The sequence below is a fragment of the Vulpes lagopus genome, chromosome 1 (assembly GCF_018345385.1).
Source record: "Vulpes lagopus strain Blue_001 chromosome 1, ASM1834538v1, whole genome shotgun sequence".
In the NCBI taxonomy this organism is placed as follows: Eukaryota; Metazoa; Chordata; class Mammalia; order Carnivora; family Canidae; genus Vulpes; species Vulpes lagopus.
The window spans coordinates 130,889,062-130,912,184 of NC_054824.1; the positions used below are offsets into that span (position 1 = coordinate 130,889,062).

The following is a 23,123-nucleotide window of genomic DNA, read 5'->3' on the forward strand; positions in this document are numbered from 1 at the left end:
TGTATAGGAAGCAAAGGGAATGGTAAGGACATATGTTTTGAAACTGAAATTTATGTGCCATTATTGAGGGGCACCAAGAGATGGGTATAATAGAAGCTTAGCAAGGGAGGAGGCAGCACTAGGAGATGAGATCAGAGGAATAGGCAGTGGAAAACTATTGAAAGAGGTCATTGACAAACTTTGACCATGAGAGATTGCGTGTGCCTCTTACCCATGGCCACCATTAGACCTGGTTAAAATTACTGCCCATTGGAACATGGAAACAGTGTCACCAATAGAAGCAAGCTGATGATGAGATTTATTTCAAAGCATTATTTTGATAGCTTTAAGTTCTAGTAAGAATAATAGATACATGACACCTGTAAAGCCTGAGTTTTACCCAGTTGATTCCACAAAGGCAGAGAGAATGAAGAGAAAGTAAAGATAATTAGGGCAAATTATAAAAAAAGTAATTAGAAATAGTTCTAACAGGAAATGAGCTAATTGTTTTAAAGTTATTTAAAATTCCAAACTCACAGTTGTTTAATTGCTTTCCTATATTGCAGTGTAACTAGTGTAAGCAACTGAATCAAGTTCTGTGGATAAGTGGGAAAAAAATAGAAAATTGAAATATTCTGGAAATACCAAAAGGAAATTAAATGTGTGTACAATCTTTTATTTTTTATTTATTTTTTTAAAGATTTTATTTATTCATGAGAGACACAGAAAGAGAGAGAAAGGCAGAAAAATAGGCAGAGGGAGAAGCAGGCTCCCCAAGGGGAGCCCAACATGGGACTCAGTCCCAGGACTCTGGGATCATGCTCTGAGCCAAAGGCAGATGCTCAACTGCTGAGCCACCCAGGCGTCCCACAATCTTTTTTTTTTTTTTTATTGAAACTTAAAAACTACACTTAGTGCATATATATTTGTGTTTTGGAGATATTAGATAAGAACTAATTGTCATGTCTAATACCATGAAGAGAGTAAGTTGGTGCCCTGTATAGGAGTTACAGAAGGAAGGAAGTAGCCAGTTCCCTCTTTGTAGCTGGATCAATTTCATTCATCCACACAGGCTTATATCATGAAGACCTTTAAATCTGATGTTGACTATGTCTAATTGAAGCAGAAAATAAAGGTTTCATCCTCACTTTTCCTTACTGCGCTTCCTCTTGACATCAAAAGTAAGATGAAGTACTTTCTAGAGGTCTTTATTCTATACGTAGTTATTCTCAGAGCTGAACTACTTCCTTTCTCTCCTTTGCCTTCCATTTATTCCCTAATTAACTGGAATTAATGTTGCATCTTCTTTATCATTACAAGCACCAAGACCCATAATATATATAGAAAAGTACAAATTATATGTTGCTTGAAAATATTACTTCCCATTTTATAATTATTATCATATACTAGACCATGCTCACCTTAATAAACCACAAGAGATTCCTTCAGTTCACCCTTCTCCTTTTCACTCTTAACTCTTTACAGAGATGGCTCAGTTATTTGAATGCCTTCTTTCCCCCCACAAATCCCACTTTGCCTGACTTATTCCAATTTATTTTTCTGGACTGAAGTTTTAAGTGACCTTTTCCTGTAAACCTTCTTTAATCATCCCTTTTGGTTAGCACATTAGTGTTCTGCATAATTACATTATGGAATTTAAGATACTGTAATGATTTTATGTCTTCTTTAGGAGATAAAAAACTCTTCAGAGTGGGGATTATATCTTAATTTTTCTTATATCCACAGTATGTCACACAATGCCAAGAACATGGGTAGGCATTCTAAATATTTGTTGAGTGATTGTATGAATGCAATCTCAAAACAAGCATTATGCTATTTAACTAAACATAATAATGAGAAAGTTACAGTAAATTCGAAGGTCATGAGGATGTTTACTATTTAGAACTCCCTTTAAATGCATAAGTGCACAAATACATAATAGTGTTACCATAAGTACTTGAAATAAGCCCACATTTGTATTTTACTTAATTATTTTCATGGTCATTTAGATGAGTCTTGGTAACACTGAATATCCTGAATATATAATTCATCTTACTCTTTTATGGTAGTCCTTGAGAATCTACTGCAATTTAAAATTTGAGTAAAATTTCTTGACCATGTATTTTTTCATTAAACACTGACCGTGAATAAGAACAATCAAAAATGTATTTGGCTTAACATATTAAGTTCTGCATTTTAATTTTTCATATATTTGAATGGAATGCTGATTAAAAGCTGCACAATAAATTTGATAGTTATAAGATATACCATTTGATACTGAAGAGGGTGGTCATACCAGAAAAGAGAAAAAAATTATATTTTTCTTCCTCTCTTCACTATGTAGCAACAATTTTGTAAGCACAGATTACAGCAAATATGACAATAACAGATTTTAGCAGCTCTTTCAAAGATGAAATAGGTGTCCCTAAAAATACTGTTTTCCTAACATCCTTAAAAAGAAATTAAGATGAAATTTGAAATACTATCATTGGGATCTTTAGGAATATTATACACGTGCTCAGTACTGAAACCACTGCCCTGGGATATGATTTGCTTGTTTTCTAAAACACATATTATAGTAAAAGATTATACTATCTGGTGTCTTGAAATACTGAAAAAGGAACTTCTTTCTTCTAACTTTGGTATTTGCTGCTTTCCCAATATTATAGCTGAGTCTACCAGGCTTTCTTAACAATGCTACTGAAATCTTAAAATACTTTGATTTCCTCACAAATTAGCGATTTAACTATATAAAAAAGAATCCATTCTTATCATACCTCGTAAATGATAAAAAATATTAAAATTTTGCCACACATAGTTGTCGTGTAAGAGGAAAAGGTTATAAATGGATGTTTATAGTAACATCATGACGTATAATCCTTATACTGGCAAATTTTGTGCATATTGTGATTTTTATTTAGCAATAAATTTCATTTTTGTAACTACTTTTATCTACTTATACTTGTGCAGGAGAAAATTTAAAATGCTGTATCAGGACACCTATTCAATTATAATAAACTTAAATTAAAAGTTAATTGACGGCATGTATTTTATCTTTCTATTCTCTACATTATCATTACTTGTATTTTAAGGTATTAATATCATTTGGGTCTTTTTTTTCCATACACTAGGGCCTCTGGTAAAGTTATAAGGCTATATCTATGGTATTTTCTGTAAAACCAGTTTGAAACTATTAGCTGTTGTGCTAGAGGTATACGACACTGATTTATGCAGCAGCTGTTTTTTGTTTTTTTTTAAGATTTTATTTATTCATTCATGAGAGACACAGAGAGAGGCAGAGACACAGGCAGAGAGAGAGGCAGGCTCCATGCAGGGAGTCCAATGTGGGACTCGATCCTGGGACTCCAGGACCACGCCCTGGGCCGAAGGCAGGCCCTAAACTGCTGAGCCATCCAGGGGTCCCCCCACAGCAGCTGTTTCTTAAAATAAAAACTATCACAATAGTTCTACTAAAAACTTCTTTAAACTTATACACACAGGCACACACACCAAACACCTCTAATTGAATAAAAGAAAGTAAACTATGTCCATAATTTTATATTTATTACTCTGCACTGAAGTTGCCTTAAATCTACCAAAATTTAGAGACACCAAGCTACATTCAGAAAGTATGAAGGAAAATAAAAAGCCTTCCCTGTTTTTCAAATATGGGTTTATAGTTCTTCAGGAACACCAGACTAGCCCAAGGTTGGTATAATCATTCCACCTCATGCTATTCTTAGATTTCATCATCAGTCAGAAGTTAATAATAGATGTATTATGCCAGCATCCTCCTCCTTGTCTTTCTTCACCATTGCATTCTGTTTCTCTTCACCTTATTGGTAACAGTAGAAGGAAGCAGCTAGATTATAAGGAAAAAGACTTCCTTCTTGAGAGTAATAGGAATTCCAATCTGAGTATCTATGAGTTAGGGAAGTGAAATCTCAAAGTATGGTACCCATGTGTCAACATCAGGATCACCAGGGGCTTGTATTTTAATAAGCCCCCGGGCAATTGTGAGGCTTGTCAAATTTCAAGACTACTGAATAAAAATCTTAAAAAAACAAAAACAAAAAGAGTTACCATGACAATCAGCCATTTGAGAGTGCACAGAAAATTCTGTGGTATCTTTGAAGATCTTCTCCAAATTTATTGGCTAAATGCAGAAAAAATTGATATCGTGAGGTATTGTACCCTTGGACATATTGCAAATTAAGAAACAGCATGGTCAAATTCTGAGTATGGGGCACTTAGCTCATGAGTTACAACGTGAAGTATGAGAACTCCAAAGACTGAGGGTTGCACTAAACTGAATAGTACCCCCCAAATTCCTATGCACCTGGAACTCAGAATGTGACCTTATTTGGAAAGAAGGCTTCTGCAGATATAATAGTTAAGATGATATCAGAGTGGATTAGGGTGGATCGTAATCCAGTTCCTGGCATCGCAGTAATGAGGACCTGTAGAGCGACACCACAGAAGAAGTTGTGTGAATGTGAAGGTGGATTGGCGTTTTGCTGCCTCAAGCCAGGGAACACCAAGGAATGGTGGCAGATACCTTTGCTGGGAAAAAGCCATGGACGGATTCTCCTGAGAGCCTCCAGTAGAAGCCAACCCTGCTGACCTTGATTGAGGACTTTAGGCCTCCTGAGCAATGATTGAATAAATGTCTGTTGTTTCAAGCCAACCAGCTTTCGCTCAATTGTCATGGCAGCTGTGGAAAATTAATGCAGGGGACTTAAATTTTATGAGTTTATATTTGATGATCATTCTTTGACTTACTCTTAGTCCATAAACATCTTCTTATGAATATGCTCTGTAGGAAGGTTGCTGTGCCCCCTTACCCCCTCCTCCTCTGCTCATCTCCCCATCCTTTCAAAGGATCTTTAAAGAGTCTAGCTTTAGTTGCGAAAGTCATGTTCTTATTTATTGTGAAGAAAAAAAACTCTCCTAGAAGAATATTAAATGTAAAACCCTTTCATTTGTGTATTTTTAGTTAGAAATTATGCTTATTATCTCCCATCCATCTGTCTTTCAGTAAAATTTTCGATTGACATGGATTATGCTTTTTAAGCTGCTTTATACTCATTTGTTCAAATACATACCAAGCCTTTTAATTGGACCATTTTATATGCAAATAACTAATACTATTAAGTATATCTGTGTCTCCTTCTGTTGCTGTTTAGTTGTGTCATAAATGCATTGACCCTCCACAAACAGGGTTAATCAGAGTAGTGTGTGAGTGCAGTGTGTGTGCCTGTGGCGGCTGCCAGCTGTAGATCTGAGATAAAGAAAGAATAGACATTTACCAAGCAGAGCTCTTTGTGTCTTAAAAACAAAACATACATAATTATGAATGATATATTTAGGGAAGCCTGCTTTAAGGAAATGGTTTTGCATTCACTGTACCTTATGTGAATAGCTCCATATGAGTTCCTCTGCTGTGTTTTTCCCCCAAATGACTTAGCAAAACATCTATATTTTAATGTACAAATATATATATATATATATATATATAAAGAGTCATAAAAATTGAAAGGAATATTTAACAACAAAACAGCTTTGATCAAATAATTTAAATGACTTAAAAGACCTATCTATGAAAAATACTTGTTAAATGTAATAGTTTTAAAAGCACAAAATACTTAAGAGTATGATTCTTCTTGGGCCTTCTTCCATGTTTTATTTTATAGCTCTCATTTCAGAATCCGTTAATTTTCAAGTTTCCCCTAAAACTTTTAACATTCTCAATTTATCAACATGGCTTTCTAGTATTCTCAGTTATATTTTTGAGCTAACATAGAGCTCTCAGAGATAGTTGTCAGATAGCTCCCTCACAATAAGGTCAGTTCCATATTGGGACACCTGGGTGGCTCAGTGGTTGAGTGTCTGCCTTCAACTCAGGTCATGCTCTTGGAGTCCTGGGATCGAGTCCCACATCGGATTCCCCAAAGGGAGTTTGCTTCTCCCTCTGCCTATGTCTCTGCCTCTCTCCCTCTCTGTGTCTCTCATGAATAAATAAATAGAAATCTTAAAAAAAAAAAAAAAAGATCAATTCCACATTTTAACAGTTTGAAATTCATGTTAAGGAGGCTGGAGTTTACTTTTAAAAATCAGTATAGGTGATAAATATTTTTGTGTAAAGGAGTAGCTTAAGAAATATTACACTGAATCTGAAGGTATTCATCAAGACTGTTTAGAGAAGAAGATTTATATTTATTACATGTAGATTGATGCTATTTCAATACTAACCAGGCAAACAAAAAATCCTTTGCTTCATTATTGCAACATATCTACCATGTGTGAAGTATTAAGCATTAGCAATAGAAAAGGAATTCAGTCCTACTTTCAAGGAGTAGTAATCTAACAGGGAAGAGGGACAATAACCAGACAAGTATAAATCAACTTAAATATACAGAATTGGACCACTTGGGCTGAGGGGAATTAATAAATGGTACCGTATCCATTTCCTAGGGCTGGGTTTTGTTTTTTGTGGTTTTTAAATTTTTTTATTTAAATTCAATTTGCCAACATCCAGTATAACACCCAGTGCTCATCCCATCAAATGTCCTAGTGCTGCTGTTCCAAATTACCACAACTTAGTGGCTTGAAACAGGAGAAATGTAATCTCTTCTGATTCTGGAAGCTAGAAGTCTAAAATCAAATCCCTGCAGGGCCAGGGCCACATTCTCTCTGAAGGCTCTAAAAATGGATCCTTCTTTGCCCCTTCCAGCTTCTGGCCATTCCAGACATGCCTTGGCTTCTGGCTGCATCACTCCCATCTGCCTCCATCTTCATTATGTGTCTGTCTTCTCGTCTCTTGTCCCTTATAAGGTTGTATGTCATTGGATTTCAGACTCATCCTAATCCAGGATGAATTCATCTCAAAGTCTTTAATTTAATTACATATACAAAGACACTTTTCCGAACTAACATTACATTCACAGGTTCTGGGTAGACATATCTTTGGGGAGGAGGGAGCACCATTCAACTAACTACAATACCCAGACGAGATGACTCCATTGCAGAACAGATTTGAAGAGAGAGGGGAGACACATGTGAGTTTTCTTTGAGGCATGGATAGTGTTTCTTTTCTCCTTTTAACACAATGCCTGGCATGTAGCAAGAACTCCATAACTGTGAAATTTGATGAAATACATTTATGAAAATGTTCAGTAGGCAAGTAGGCATACAAGTCTAGAGATCAGGAGAAAGATCTGGGTTCGACAGAGGAATGGATAAGATTACCAAGAGAAGGGACGCCTGGGTGGCTCAGTGTTTGAGCATCTGCCTTTGGCCCAGGGCGTGATCCCAGGGTCCTGGAATTGAGTCCTATGTTGGGCTCCCTGCAGGGAACCTGCTTCTCCCTCTGCCTATGTCTCTGCCTCTGTCTCTGTCATGAATAAATAAGTAAAATTATAATTTTATATATATATATAAGTTAATTGATATATAAATAAAATTATATTGATATATAAATTGATATATAAATAAGTATAAATTGATATATAAATAAAATTATAATTTTATATATATATATATATATATATATATATATATATATATATAAAAGATTACCAAGAGAAGATGTGTGAGAACAGAGAAAAACAAAGCAAGAACCATGAGATAGAGAGTCCATCATTGAGGAAACAGCTTTGGAAAAGACTGAGAAGGAATTGATGGAAAAACAGGAGGGAAACTAGGAGAGAGGGGTAGTATAGGAGACAACAAAAGAATGCATCTTTAAAAAGAAGAAGAGAAAAAAAGTGTCAGGTGACATTAAGCTGTTTAAGTGTTATAAAGCTGGATTTGGGAACTTTGATTTAAGCAATTTTGGAAGCTGGGACACCAGTTTCCAGTAAATTAAAAATTCCAGAAGCTTTGACATTTTTTAAAATGTGCTAATGGACAATGAAACTAAACCAATACATAGGCTTTCCTCCATAACCTCCTATATACATGTTTCAAAAAAGGGATTTGAAAAAATTCTATGCATGGACACATGCCCATGACCTCTCTTCTTTGATCCCAGAGACAGACCGTGCAAGTTGTTATGGATCATTAGAGCCGCTGTGCTAGTGTCTTCCATTCGTAACCTCTCTGCTCATTCCTGGACATCTTATCACATTCACAGTGGGAGAATGCAGTTTCCAAACTGTGATTCTGACTCTGATCTTCCATGTAAAAGAATGTTCTTCAGGCATCCCACTGAATCCACTATAAAACATCAGTCAGGCATACATACCATGGACTCAGAGACCTTCCTGATGAGTAGTGTGAAATATATTCACAATAGAAGGACCCTGCAGCTTTATATGCTAGAGATTTAAAACCATCTATCTTATACTTTGATGCCATCATCAGCTTTTTCCTTTACAATGACATCTGCTGTTATATGAATTTAGTTTTTCTAAGTTACTAACTGAAATACCCTGATAGCTGTAATCTCACCTGTTGGAAGGACACTGAGCAAACTCTACCGTGGCTTATGATCAACATTCCACAAATTTGGCCTTTTCAATTCCATTGACAATTAAAACTATTCCATTGAAATTGAGGAATGGTTGAACATTGTGGTTTCTCTGTGTAACTTAGTATCCCCCACAACATTTTTAAAAAAGATTTTTATTTATTTATTTGAGAGAAGAGTGCACATGAGCAAGGGGAGGGGCAGAAGGAGAGGGAGAAGCAGGCTCCCCACTGAGATCTTTATCCCAGGAACCTGAGATCCTGACCTGAGCCACTCAGGTGCTCCTCCCCCAAACATTCTTGAAGTAATAACAATAGAAACTATATTGTAGTTTATTTGTGTCAACTAATAAAACTAAATAGGAAAACTAAAAAACAAACAATTTTTTAAGGAGAATAAGTTTGGACATTTTGGATGCTGTCATTTTAAATGATAACTATCAGTAGAAGGCCTTGAATCATTTTCTCTGCTTTATGAATTGAGATTATGGCAGGTGTATTCACTTCAAAAACTAAAAATGAACTTGCCATTACTTAGCTTGACAAACAGAGTCTTAAAATCAGGTAAAACAAAAGAATTTATTTAAAACGTGGATGGAACTGGAGGGTATTATGCTGAGTGAAATAAGTCAATCGGAGAAGGACAAACAGTGTATGTTCTCATTCATTTGGGGAATATGAATAATAGTGAAAGGGAATATAAAGGAAGGGAAAAGAAATGTTGGGAAATATCAGGAAGGGAGACAGAACATAAAGACTCCTAACTCGGGGAAACGAACTAGGGGTGGTGGAAGGGGAGGAGGGCGGGTGTTGGAGGGGAATGGGTGACGGGCACTGAGGTGGACACTTGACGGGATGAGCACTGGGTGTTTTTCTGTATGTTGGTAAATTAAACACCAATAAAAGTTAATAAAAATAAAAAATAAAAAAAAAAAATAAAATAAAATGAACTCTAACTGTTGACGTATTTTTAGATTGAATATGCGAGAATTTGGATGTGATCCTTAAGGGAATTATTTAAAAATTTGTTTTATACAGATTTCATGTTAGACTTTGTAAAACAGAATTATAAACATATACGTAATAAGAAATTATTAAGTTGGAACATGTACAAAGCCTGCTTATGCTATTTTATTATGCCATTCTGTAATAACTAATAAATATTAAAACCTATAAATTTGGGATTTATATCAACAGGTCAATAGGGAAACATAGCCTTTATCTCTGCCTTTATTATTCTATCTGCTACTTTAATATAAAATTCAATTAAGACATTCTAAGGATTCTTCAACAGAGCATAGAAAAATCCAACGGCATATTTTCTTTTTTTTTTTTTAAGATTTATTTATTTATTTATGATAGAGAGAGAGGGGGTGGGTTAGAGAGGGGCAGAGACACAGGAGGAGGGAGAAGCAGGCTCCATGCAGGGAGCCCGACGTGGGACTCGATCCCGGGACTCCAGGATCATGCCCTGGGCCAAAGGCAGGCGCTAAACTGCTGAGCCACCCGGGGATCCCAAACAGCATATTTTCTACTCTTTTAGAATTTATATTCACAAACTACATACATGTGTCTAATTAGAATTTAATAAGCTTTTCACCCAAGAGAGAATTCTGATCTCTGTAAAGCTTTTATCCTTGCCCTACTTATAATGTCACTATCAAGTTCTTTATTCTGCGGGTTTATTTGTTGAAAAGATACAATTATATGTTATTTTCCTGCATGTTATAATTATGCAGTTTTCTTTACACGAATGTTGCTTTCTGGAGGAAATGTTCTTTGTAATGTTAGGAAAGTAAAAAACTATTGTTTCTATAGAAATAGGAATATTCTATATGAGCAATAGATTGAAAAGGGAGACACCTTTAATATGAATCTGTCTTTGTTGTTCAACAAAATGAAGGGTAATTTTACAAAACTAAGGCCAAGAAAAAAAATGAAATACGGGATTTCATAGTTTATCAGAAGTCAGACACTTTTACTGCCAATAATTCAGCACAGTGTAGCCCCCAAGCCATACTCTACGCTGCGGGTGTTTGTGTGTGTGTGTGTGTGTGTGTGTGTGTGTGTGTGTGTGTACACTCACACAGTGCTATGATTTGTTACAGCAATCTGTCATTACAAATTTGAGAGAGACAGAGAATTACTGTCTCTCAAAATTTACTGCTTGTAAATGATGTTATTTTATAAAGAAAAGGATATTCAGGATTGTAGGTTAAGTAACCTTTTGGTGCTTCTGTTTAGGGCTCATTTCACTTGCCCCAAATTTCCCTTGTGCCACTCATCTTCCCTTCATCTCCAGATCTCCTTCCCTCATCTTTTATCCTTTCATTTTCCCTACTTTTTTCTGTAATCTTAAATTTCTCTATGCATAATCATAAAGGGTCCCATTTATGATTCCTTTTCAAAGTTTTTCTCTGGAAAAACATCATTTATCAAATGCTAATTCATTACTCAAAGATGTTCATAACTGTCAGTCAAGCCTCCTGACTGGCCTGAGAAAACTGGTGTTACTCTTCTGAGTTCATGTCCTCTCCAATACAGAACTTTTGACCCTTAACATGAACTCCAGCCATGAAAAGCCACATACTATGCACCACTTTCCTGTGAAATAGCCCTACAGGATCTAACCTCATTGAATCTACCCCACTGAGAGATTATGTCATATTCATGACTGTACACACACACACACACACACACACACACATTCATGTGTGTAGACGTATGTTAGTTTGTGAAGACAAGCACAACTCAAGAGAAAGCAGAGAAGGAGTTGCACCTGTGAAAGAGGAAATGATTATTGGACTATACTCCCAAAGGAATGCTTGAGAAGGATCTGGAGCACTAGTGAAAGATTAGTCATAGGAAAGAGAGTACTTGTCCTTGGAAACAGAGAAGGAATGACCCAATAAAGGAAAGGGGGCCCTTTCAGGTAAATGAAAAGGGAGTTAGAAGGAATCATGTTGGATGGCATCTATTCCTTAATGAAACAGAAGTCAAGGACGGGACTTCAGTCTTGAGGAGAATAGGAAAAGATACATCTGATACAAATGCATACCTTACTTGTCAGGTTTCTACAGAGAAACAAAACCAATATTGGATGTGTATATATACACAGTGAGATTTTTTTTTTTAAGGAATCAGCTCACAGGATTATGGAGACTACCAAGTCTAAAATTTGCAGGGTGGGCAACTCAGGAGGAGTTAATATTGCAATTCAAGGCCAAAGTTTGTCTCCTGTTCATGGAAGGTCAGTCTTTATTCTATGAAGGCCTTCAGCTGACTGCAGGAGGCTCACCCATATTCTACATTATTCCAAAGCCACCAATATATATAATATTTGGCCAAAGATCTGGGCACTGTAGCCCAGTTGAGTTGACATTTAAGATTAGCTAGCACATATATGTTGCCTTTGCTGCCTAATTCCATGTTCTTCAAGAATCAGTTCTCCCATCTCCTCAGAAAGTCTTCCCATATGTCCATCCTCATAAGGAAGTTTATATCCCTGATTATAAGTCCTAGACAATACTCCTTTAATGTCTCCCACTGGAACCTAGTCACTGAGCATGGGGATTTTTTTCTATTTTTTAAAAATTTTATTTATTTATTCGTGAGAGACGAAAGACAGAGAGAGAGAGAGAGAGAGAGGCAGAGACACAGGCAGAGGGAGAAGCAGGCTCCATGCAGGGAACCCGATGTAGGACTCGATCCTGGGACTCCAGGATCACACCCTGGGCCGAAGGCAGGCGCTCAACCGCTGAGTCACCCAGGGATCCCTCTACTTTTCTATCTTCAGCACCTCAGATATCACCATCTATCTCCTAAGCACTTGATAAAAACTTGACGAATATCTTTCAGTTTACTACATTGTGAACTCACTGAAAACAGGGACAGTCTTAAAATACCTCTGATACTTATTACCTAGCACAAATGAAGAGCTCAATGAAAAAATGCTCCCTAAAGGAATAAATGGATAAATCACTTACCAAATGCTTACTGTGTATTTTTCCTTATCTCTGATAACTTGCATATTATTCCAATATTGAAAAAAATTACTGAAGATTTACACAGACTTGGACGGCTATACATGTGGAGAAGTTATACTAGCAACTAGGATTTCAGGTCAGAAAATGCTGGTGTAGGAATCAGACATCAGCAATTTCTAAAGTCCTGCAGGAGATCCCAGTGGTTGGGAATCCCTGTACTAGATACAGATAAAGCAAAGAAGATATTCAGGAAGGTTCAGAATAGAGGGAACCTCTGTGGAAGGCAAGGCCATATGGGGACACCAAAAAAGAGGCGTTGCACAGGTTCCAGAGGAAGAAGGACTCCTACAGAGAAGAGAGGAGTATTGAAGATGAAGTTATGGGGTGTTTCATAAACACTCTTTGAATATTTACCATGTGCCAGACACCATGCTAAGTGCTATACATGGTTTGCCCCTTGTCTTCCTAACAGCTCTGCAAGGTATATTATGGTAAGTTCTTTTTCCAGTTGAGAAATTGAGGTTTATATAATTTAATTAAGTTCCCAATAGCCTACATGAAGTGGACAGAACAGCAACATTTCAAGCCTCTAATAATCTACTTGCAACGTTTACGTCCTTTCCACCACAACAGTGGTTCTCAACCTTAACTGCACAGTAGAAGCACCCAGATTTATGCCCCACTTAAGATCTGTTCTAGGAGGATCTCTGGGTAGGAGGCCCAAGCACCTATATTTTATTTTAAATCCCACAACGTTTCTAAAGTACTGCCACGATAGAAGACCACTACCACAAACACCATAGATTACCTTGTGTTTTGCCAGGCTTCCCACTGTGGGCTCACAGGTGCTTTCATCCAGAAACAGAGACTAGACTTGATCAGTTTATAAATGGTCTGCCCCCAATTCAGATAAGGGAACCTGAATGGTTACACATTTGCCAGGTAATTCGAGATGCTCTTAATAGGTGTCCACTTTGATGTTAGCAAGAGTTTTATCCCGTTGTTACTTTGAGTTAATCAAAGGATTACACCATGCCGAGTCTCTGACTTTCCACAAAGGGTCGTGCTCACTGACACTTTGCTTTTGTGGGTTTTATATCACAGCTGATTCTTTATACATCCTACCTCATTCCAAAAATAGTTAGGTACTGCTGGGCACACCACACACGCGCGCGCGCACACACACACACACACACACACACACACACACACATGCCCCACAAATGAATCAGGCCATGGTAGATGTCACGAAGTATTTGTAAAGCTTAATATCAGATTTTCTTCTGTTAATTTTGGGAACACCCAAGTCATTTTTCTTTGTATTATAAAAGCTTGCAGCTAATGTCCATGATCACTACCTTCATGTGAAATAAAATGCATTTGTGCAAGCTCCTGAAATCATGTCAAAATTCAGTCAGGTATGTAGGCAAAACACTAACTTGATAAATTTAGTATCAATCCCAATAAGAAAGATTAGTGGGCAAAAACTATCTTTGATAGTATAGAGCAAGTATTTATTATAATATCTATTTTTTATAATATAGAGCAGAAGTTCTCTACCCTGGATTCACATTAGAGTCCAGGGAGGACTTTTTAAGCAAATAGGTGCTCAGAACCCACCCCTAGAGATTGATTAAACTGATAGTTGGTCCACTTTGGCTTGGATCTTGTTATAACAAAAGCTCTCTAGGTGATTCAAATCTGCTGTTTTTCTTACCCTCCCCCAAACTTCCACTGTTGTAAAAGATGGGTATTAAATGAGGATATTCTGATTCACATAATTACTCTGATGGTGATGATGATGATGATAGGAACTCTAATTGAATTTGCCATGTGCTAAGCAACTTTTCCAAGTGTTTAACATATAATAGCTCATTCAGTACTCACAGTAGCTATTTTCTGAGATAAATATTATCATCTTTTTGCAGGTGAAAAACAGGTGTAGAGAGATTAAGTAACTCAGTGTGGGACTTGGCAGAGGTAGAATGTGAATTCAGAGTCTGCTCTAGCACTACACACTCTTACAGCATTAAGTGAGATAATGAAATAACTAGATTATGTCACCCTATCCCTCCCTCCCATCAGGTTCCCTTTTCCTTCTCCTTGATTTTTTTCAGAGTCTAACCTGGTGCAGGTTCACCCATTATTAAGTGATAAGGAAAAGGAGATTTCTCCCCACTGCCCTCAAACTCCCAACACCCATAGTATATGCCTTGCGGTAGAACAGCACCAAGTCTTTGAGCTCCAAGGAAATACTACAAGGGGATCCCTGGGTGGCGCAGCGGTTTGGCGCCTGCCTTTGGCCCAGGGCGCGATCCTGGAGACCCGGGATCAAATCTCACATGGAGACCCGGGATCAAATCCCACATCGGGCTCCCGGTGCATGGAGCCTGCTTCTCCCTTTGCCTGTGTCTCTGCCTCTCTCTCTCTCTCTCTCTCTCTCTCTCTCTCTCACTATCATAAATAAATAAAAATTTTTTTAAAAAAGGAAATACTACAAGGTTTCCAAGGAAACCTCTTTATTTCTCAATACAAGGGAAAATTTTAGAGCTTTAGAATCATGGAGATATATGATCAGATTTATGTACCTTTATTAATCTTAATAACCTGAGTCATTTAATCTGAGACTCAGTTTCTTAATCTGTGATATGGAAATAATAATGCCTAAAAGGTAGAATTTCAAGGATTAGGCCAAATAACATACATAAAGGTCCTCTGCACATAGTAGGCACTCAACACACATGGGTTGCCCTTCCTTTGATCCTATTCCCATTCCACATATACAGTTAACTTTGCACCTAGCAGCTTTTGTTCAGCTTGTTCATTTCTGCTTCCTTTATTCCTTTAACTTCTATGTATGGGGCTACCAGAGCTGTGCATGAAAAAGTCCTGCCAGGTAAAGTAGTAGCTACCTCTGGAACTTTAGGGCTCTGAGAAAAGATATCAGGAATAAAAATGTTTCTTAAAACCTTATAACCAACACTCCATCACTACCAAACCACCCAAATGCCTAAATTTCTCACCTTCAGATATCACTAAGGAACTGCTAGAAGAGACCACATTTGTCTAAATAAGGCATGGGTCATCTTATTTTGTTCACACGTGACTGCATGTTGGCATTCACATGTGCCATACCAGGAATGTGCGTAATGAGAGCAGGCAAAAGACAGGGAGAAGGCAGATTCATTTTTTTAAGCAATAAAATCTTATTTGAGCATACTTCCACTGTAGTCCTAAACTATAGAAAGGAAAGTTTTTGGCAAACTGAAATAGCCTTTAAAGTTCCAAATGTAAAAATAAAATAAAATAAAGTTCCAAATGTACCTAGTTGCTGTACAGTTCAGGAAAAACACTTGTTTTCTCTGATGCTGTGGTGGTCTGGTCATCAAGTCATATTTCTACTACTTAAAGAGTACAATAAAATGGAAGTCTTTCTTGTCTGTAAGTATCTGATTTTTCGGGGAGCTTATGTGCCATGGAGTATTTCTCCTCTTTCTCAACTCTTTCCTCCCTGTACAGTTAATTTCCTGTGAGGTTTATTTCATTTTCTTGATATAGTTCAGTTGTTGGTTTCTGGTCAGGTATTTGAACCTCATGTTCAATCTTTGCATTTTCTGATTCTAAAGATGCACAATTGCTTTGAAGAGTATTAATATATGTAAGCTTTTATCTTCTCTAGCTAATTTGTTACATATATGAGTAATTTTTTCAAAAGTTTTAAGGAAACGTTTGCTTGAGGGCATACATGTGTCTTCAAAGCTTCCCATCTAAGTGGCCTCTAAGATCTGACCCTTTTATTTTATCCAGCTCCTAGTGGCCATCATCCACGTCATCTCCATGACAAATCCATAGTCATCAACTAGTATTCAAACACTGGATCTGGCGATCCTTCTTATACAGAGATTTTTCCAAACACACCTTTGCATTTCAATCTTTTTCCCCATTCTGTCCATTGAGTCACTCATTCTTTCCATCCCTTACTCATTCTTTCCATCCCTTATATGGAAGTAGTTTTAAACTTTCCTAAAGATGGGAAATTTTATCAAAACTTTTCTTCAGTAATATCTATAGTTGCATTTTACTCTTCTGGCATAAATTTTAAGATTATTATGGTTTAGGTCACTTGAGATTAGATGGATTCCGATGTATCCTTCAATGACTATACTGTATTCTTCTAATAGCAACCATCACCTTGTCTGGTTCTGGATTGATTTCTTTCCTTCATCTTTCTTTTCTAGCAAGTCTATTTTAATTTCAAAAGGTAAGGCTTGGGCAGCCCCGGTGGCTCAGTGGTTTAGCACCGCCTTCAGCCCAGGGCCTGATCCTGGAGACCCAGGATCGAGTCCCACGTCAGGCTCCCTATATGGAGCCTGCTTCTCCCTCTGCCTTTGTCTGTGTCTCTGCCTCTCTCTCTCTCTCTCTCTCTCTTTCTCTCTCTCTCCTGTGTCTCAGCCTCTCTCTCTCTCTCTCTCTCTCATGAATAAATAAATACAAAATCTTAAAAAAAAAAAAAGGTGAGGCTTATTCCATTTTACAATACCTACCTTCATTCTCAGCATTTCAAGTAGCTTTGTTTCAAGTCTGGCCTCCAACAAAAAGGTGTCTAAGGCTTCAAAGTCTTTCTTAAAGAACTAGATCCTGTCATGAATTTCATCTATTTCTTCATCTAGGACACTAAACATTCCATCCAATTCTTCAGCTCTATGCTTATAAAGCAAGATTTCAGCTATAGAAAATTCAGTGATAGCTGCCCATGCCACCATCTCCCTGAAAATCTCAGAGTCCTGAACCTGGACTCACACCTGCAGGGGGAGTGCTCACAGCTTTGCACATGCCCTCCAGGATAAGCTTGTGGTACAGCCGTTTACCTGTTAGAGTGGCCTCTGTGGCACATTCAGGGCTTCAGGTTGCTAGGGCTCTATTGATCACCCCAAACTGCAGGGAACCCCCACATTCCACTCAGAACTAAATCAGCAACCAACAATCAAGATGAACCAGTAGGGAGGGGATTAAGAATGTGGATACATTTCATCTCATTTTTGTCTCCGCATGGAACACAAAGTAGGAATATTTGTATGACCTCCAGGGGAAATGAGTGAGGGTGTTTATGGACTCACCGTACCTGTAAACCATAAGTAAACAATCCATGATTTGTCATACCTGTGAACCTTCCAGGGTTGCTGGCTATATGGAAACTCCCCTGTCCATGTCATGTACTAAGGCTGCTTCTTCTGTGTATCCAATTTGGAGGCTAGTCCCAGAGATGCATTCTGCCCTGAGAGGTCTCCCCAAAACACAGCCTATTCCAGTTTATTGCTGGTCAGTAATAGCATGTATGTGTGTTGGGATAAAGAACCTTAAAAGGGTTTCTGCTTGCCTTTAAATAATTATAGATTTATCTTCTCTACTTTTAATTCTGTCAATTTTTCCTTCACAGATATTAAACCTGTATTTTATTTGTATATCATCATGATGAGTTGTTCCTTTTATTACTATGAAATGCCCCTCCTTGGGGCATAATTCACCTTGCCTTATAGTCTGATGGGTTTGATATGTTTTCATATAGACACACCCACATTTTTATGGCATATCTTTTTGTACTCTTACTTTCAACAAATCTATGTTTTTATATTTAAAGTATATTTCTTTAAAAACCATATAGTTTGGTAGTGCTTTTCTATTCAGTTTGATAATGGAATGGTTATTATATTACATTGGATGTAATGTTAGGTTTAAGTCTACCATATAGGTGTTTGTTTTTAGTTTGGTTCATCTGTTCCTTGTTCTTATGTTCCTTATTTTTGCCTTTTGGGTTAATTAAATTTCTTACTATTACATTTTATTCCCTCTATTTATAGATAGATAGATACCTATATACATAGATGATAATTTTTTAAAAGGTCCTTAATACTTATCCAGGTGTTTTACCATTTATTCATTCTACTACTCTCTTCATTCCTGGGTGTGAATCCAGGCTTACATCAAGAATAATTTCCTTTCACCTTGAAAAATTTCCTTTCTCATCTCTTATAGTGCATATCTGCTGAAAATGAATGTTTTCAACTTTTGCCTGTTTTATTTTACTCTCACATTGAAAGATATTTTTCCTGAACAGTGAAAGCCATGTTAACAGGTACTTTCCTTCAGCACTTTGCAGATACTACATTGTCTTATGGCAATCCAGTGTTTTAGATGAAAAGTCAGACATTCTCAAAGTTGTTCCCTGTATGTGCTGTCTTTTTTTTCCTCTAGTTGCTTTTAAAATTTACTCTTTATCTTTGTTTTTAAGCAGTTTAGTTATAAAATGCCTCACTATATTGCTATTATTACTGATATTTTTTTCTTTCTTTGTTGTTACATTTTTCCTATTGGGTTTCAGTTAGCTTTTCTCACACGTGGGTTGAAATCCTTCATTTTTGGAAAACACTTGCCTCTTCAAATATTTCTTATGCTCCATTCTCTTTCATAGCCTCTAAGGCTCCAATTATACATGTTAGACCATTTGTATTGTATTACAATCACAGATTTTCTGTTCCATTTTCTTTACTCTTTTTTTTCTCTTGTGTTTCAATTTGGATGATTTTTATTGGCCTGTCTTAAATTTTCTGATCCTTTCTTCTGCTAGGTTCAGTCTGCTATTCTGCCCACTAAATGAATCCTGTGTTTATGGTACCATAATTTTCATTTTTATCATTTACATTTGGTTCTCTCTTTTTTTCAAGATTTATTTATTAATTTGAGAAAGGGAAAGAGCAGGGGGAGGGGCAGAGGAAGAGGGAGACAAGCAGACTCCCTGCTGAGTGGGGAGCCTGATTTGGGGCTTGATCCCAGAAGCCTGAAAGCATGACCTGAGCTGAAATCAAGAGTCAGATGCTCTCCCTTTCACGAAGATGGCACTGAAGGCGAAGAAGGAAGACCCTGCCCCTCCCAAAGCTGAAGCCAAAGCAAAGGCTTTGAAAGCTAAGAAAGCAGTGCTGAAAAGTGTGCAGAGTCACAAAAAAAGGAAGATCCTCACGTCACCTACATTCTGATGATCCAAGACCCTGTGTCTCTCAAGGCAGCCCAAATATCCTCGAAAGAGCACCCCCAGGAGAAACAAGCTTGATCACTATGCCATCATCAAGTTCCCCCTGACTACTGAGTCAGCCATGAAGAAAATAGAAGACAACAACATACTTGTTCATTGTGGATGTCGAGGCCAGTAAGCACCAGATCAAACAGGCTGTGAAGAAGCTCTATGACATTGATGTGGCCAAGATCAACACCTTGATCTGGCCTGATGGACAGAAGAAAGCATATGTTCAACTGGCTCCTGACTATGATGCTTTGGATGTTGCCAACAAAATTGGGATTATCTAAACTGAGTCCAGCTGGCTATAAATATAAATATAAAATTTTTCACCATAAAAAATAGAGTCAGATGCTCAACCAACTGAGCCGCCCAGGCGCCCCTCCATTTAGTTCTTTTTTACTGTACCTATAGCTCTGCTGAAATTCCCCAACTATTAATGAGTGCTTTCTACTTTTTTCCATTATATATTTTAACATGTTTATCATAGCTTTCCTTTTTAAAAAAAAAAAAGATTTATTTATTTATTCATGAGAGACACAGAGAAGGAGAGAGAGAGAGGCAGAGACACAGGCAAAGAGAGAAGCAGGATCCATACAGGGAGCCCGATGTGGGACTCGATCCCGGGACCCCAGGATCACACTCTGGGTCAAAGGCAGACGCTCAACCACTGAGCCATCCAGGAGTCCCTCATAGCTTTCCTTTAAATCTTTGTCTGCTAAGTTTAATATCTGGGTCATCTGTTGGTCTATTTCTACTGCTTTTTTTTTTAACTTTAATCATGGGGGCATATTTTTCTGCTTCTTCACATGTTCTGTAATTTTTTATTTTATATCAGCCTTCATGGTTTTCATAGCAGTAAATAATATTTATTTTCAGAAAAGGGCTCACTTATTCCTCAGTCACTCCACTACTGTGTGGAGAAGAAGGTGGAAAAAGGGATTGAAATAATCTAATATGTACTAGATCTGAACCCAGCTTTGCTATTGCTTAAATTCAGCTCACTATTGACTTTAGATGTATTGAGGAAGGAAGTAGGACTTTTCTCTTTCGCTAGACTGAACTTGGAAATGCTCCAGAGCATTTGAAGCATAGCCTAATAGGCAACATTCATGAACCCCAGGAAATCTCCGTTTTTCACACTCCAGCTCTCAACTGTCCAGGTCTAAAACTTCTCCCTCTACCATGTTGCCCTGACCTCCAGCCGTTGAAGGGCTGCTGCAGTGAATGGAATGAAGATTTTCTGCACCTTAAGATCTTTGTCAGCTCTCCTGTCCTGCCATAACCTGTCTCAGTTACCCCCAAACACTCAGTGAAAGCCTGCAGGAAATAGTTGTCAGGCAAATACAGATTCTTTCTATGGTTGGGCTGACTCAAAATTCTAATCTGTGATACAAGCCCACTTGCAGCTGTTAAAAAGTTTGTTAACAGTTGGTCTGATTATTCTTCCACTATCTTCAACTTTCTCCCCAGGGGCTGAAGGTGCTCCTCTTTTCACTGTATCCCTAGGAGTGATTAAAAACAACAACAAACTACGGAATTCTTCTCTCTGAGGAAAGGTTAATCCCATTCTGGAAGTTAATTTATCCAAGTTTCTTTGGGTCTTAGCTTTTTGGTGGGTTATTTCATACCTACTGCTTCTACCTCCTCACAAAAAAAATCATCCTTCAGCCACTCCTAAGTCTTTAAAGCATACATACCAGAGGCAGGTCCACCTTGGGAAGGCAGATCTGGAAACAGTCTCAGGGCTGCTTGGCAGAGAACTCCAGGGTCCCAGGCACCCAAAGCACACTGCAGAAGGGAATCATTCATTATTCCTCTAACTCAGAGATCTTTGGGGGAAAGACACAGGCAAAGGACTTGAGCAGCAAGGACCGCTGTAGTATGAGGCCCAGGGCAGGGCCTTCCCCCGTCTCTTGGCTAGGTCAAAAGGTAGTACTGATGATAACATAATATTTTGGAGCTAGGTGGGAAAACTCCATAAAGAGAAGGCAAATGTGGAAGGCAAATGAAGGTAAGGATGACCTTTGACTCTTTTCCTAGGGCCAAGTCTTATAGCTGTGAAGATAATAGAACTTATATATCTCCTCTCCAAGAATAGAAGGTAGCTTCAATATTGATGGGATACTCTAAAAGAAATAGAGTACAGTATATCTTCTAGAAAGCTAATGTCTCTAGATGGATATATTTATTATAAGGAGTAGAACTAGTGCATAAAATGATTCAAGACAAAGCTTGCCTCTGATAACAAAATACACAAATTTGACCCATATGAGAATGACTATGACAGCTTAACAGGGAAGTGACATTACTGTTAGCTTTTACATTGCCTTCCAACCAAAAGCAAACACAAAATGCTGATATCACTTTAAGGTAATTTTCTTATGTTGGCTGGGTTATGGTTTAATTGATTGTTTAAGCAGAACTTCAACTACAAACAAAATTTATTGTCACTTTTTAACTTACATAGTTTTTGCACATGATGGAATTATTTATAACTATGTAGTTCCTGTATTTATTCCCACAGATATATGATGAAAATCTTAACGTAAGGAACCACAACCTATGTTAGCATAAAAATATAACTATATTTTAATTAAATGTTATACTTCACCATGTCTGATGTAGATAATTGTATACTTTGATAGAATTTAGCTTTCATTTTAGCAGCGTATATTTCATTTAGCTGTGTTGCCTCCCCCCACATACATGCACAAATGTGAATTTGTTAGGATCACTTCAGAGAGGTTGGAGAATTTGTTCCCTTTATAAAGCAGTGCTGAAGAGTGAAGACAGAGAATTGCAGTTGAAATGGTGGATGGAATACATAATTTCACCCTTTCCCTCCCAAAGCCACCCTGTACTGATAGTAAACAAAAAAATGCTAACTGGAATAAAGAAAATGGGAGAACATAGAACAGCAGAGAGCTGTTGACATATGTTTTGGAAAATGGCAAGGGAATGGATTAAGAGGTACTTGATTTAGCTGAGCAGCGATGTGGAAACCCAGGTGCCTGCAGAGGAGAGGCCAAGAAGATGCAAACAGGAACGCCCTAGAGAGTCAGGGAAAGCACAAGGAGTAAAGGCAAATGGTATTGCTGAAGCTAGGGGTGAGATGTGGAGCTGAAAACAGGACATGATTGAGATTCTTTTCTTTTTACATTTTTTAATTTAAATTCCATTTGCCAACATATAGTATAACACCCGGTGTTTATCCCATCAAGTGCCCTTCTCAGTGTGTCACCCAGTTACTCCATTCCTATGCCTGCCTCCTCTTCTGCAACCCTTTGTTTGTTTCCCAGAGTTAGGAGTCTCTCATGGTTTGTCTCCCTCTCTAATTTTTCCCACTTAATTACCCTCCTTTCCTTTATAATCCCTTTCACTATTTATTATATTCCATGTATGAGTGAAATCATATGATGATTGTCCTTCTTAACAGCTGGGCTCCCAAATCCCCTTTGCACCTGTGCAGCCTGGCAACTACACTAACCTCCGCAGGAGGTAGGACGTGGGGTGTCTTATTCTCTGTAGTGACTTAATAAGAGAGGCTTTAAACCCAGTGATCTTGGAAATGGTGGTAGGTGGCATCAGATGTAATACCACAATCTGTTAGATTAAGT

General features: G+C 37.6%; 1 protein-coding gene and 1 pseudogene across 2 annotated transcripts in view; both read left to right on the top strand.

The window, feature by feature from the left end:
- DTNA (dystrobrevin alpha) overlaps positions 1-23,123 on the top strand; it is a 356,943-nt gene that overhangs the window by 68,062 nt on the left and 265,758 nt on the right. The gene's annotated exons all lie outside the window — the stretch shown is intronic.
- Positions 19,325-19,810, top strand: LOC121485961 (annotated as a pseudogene).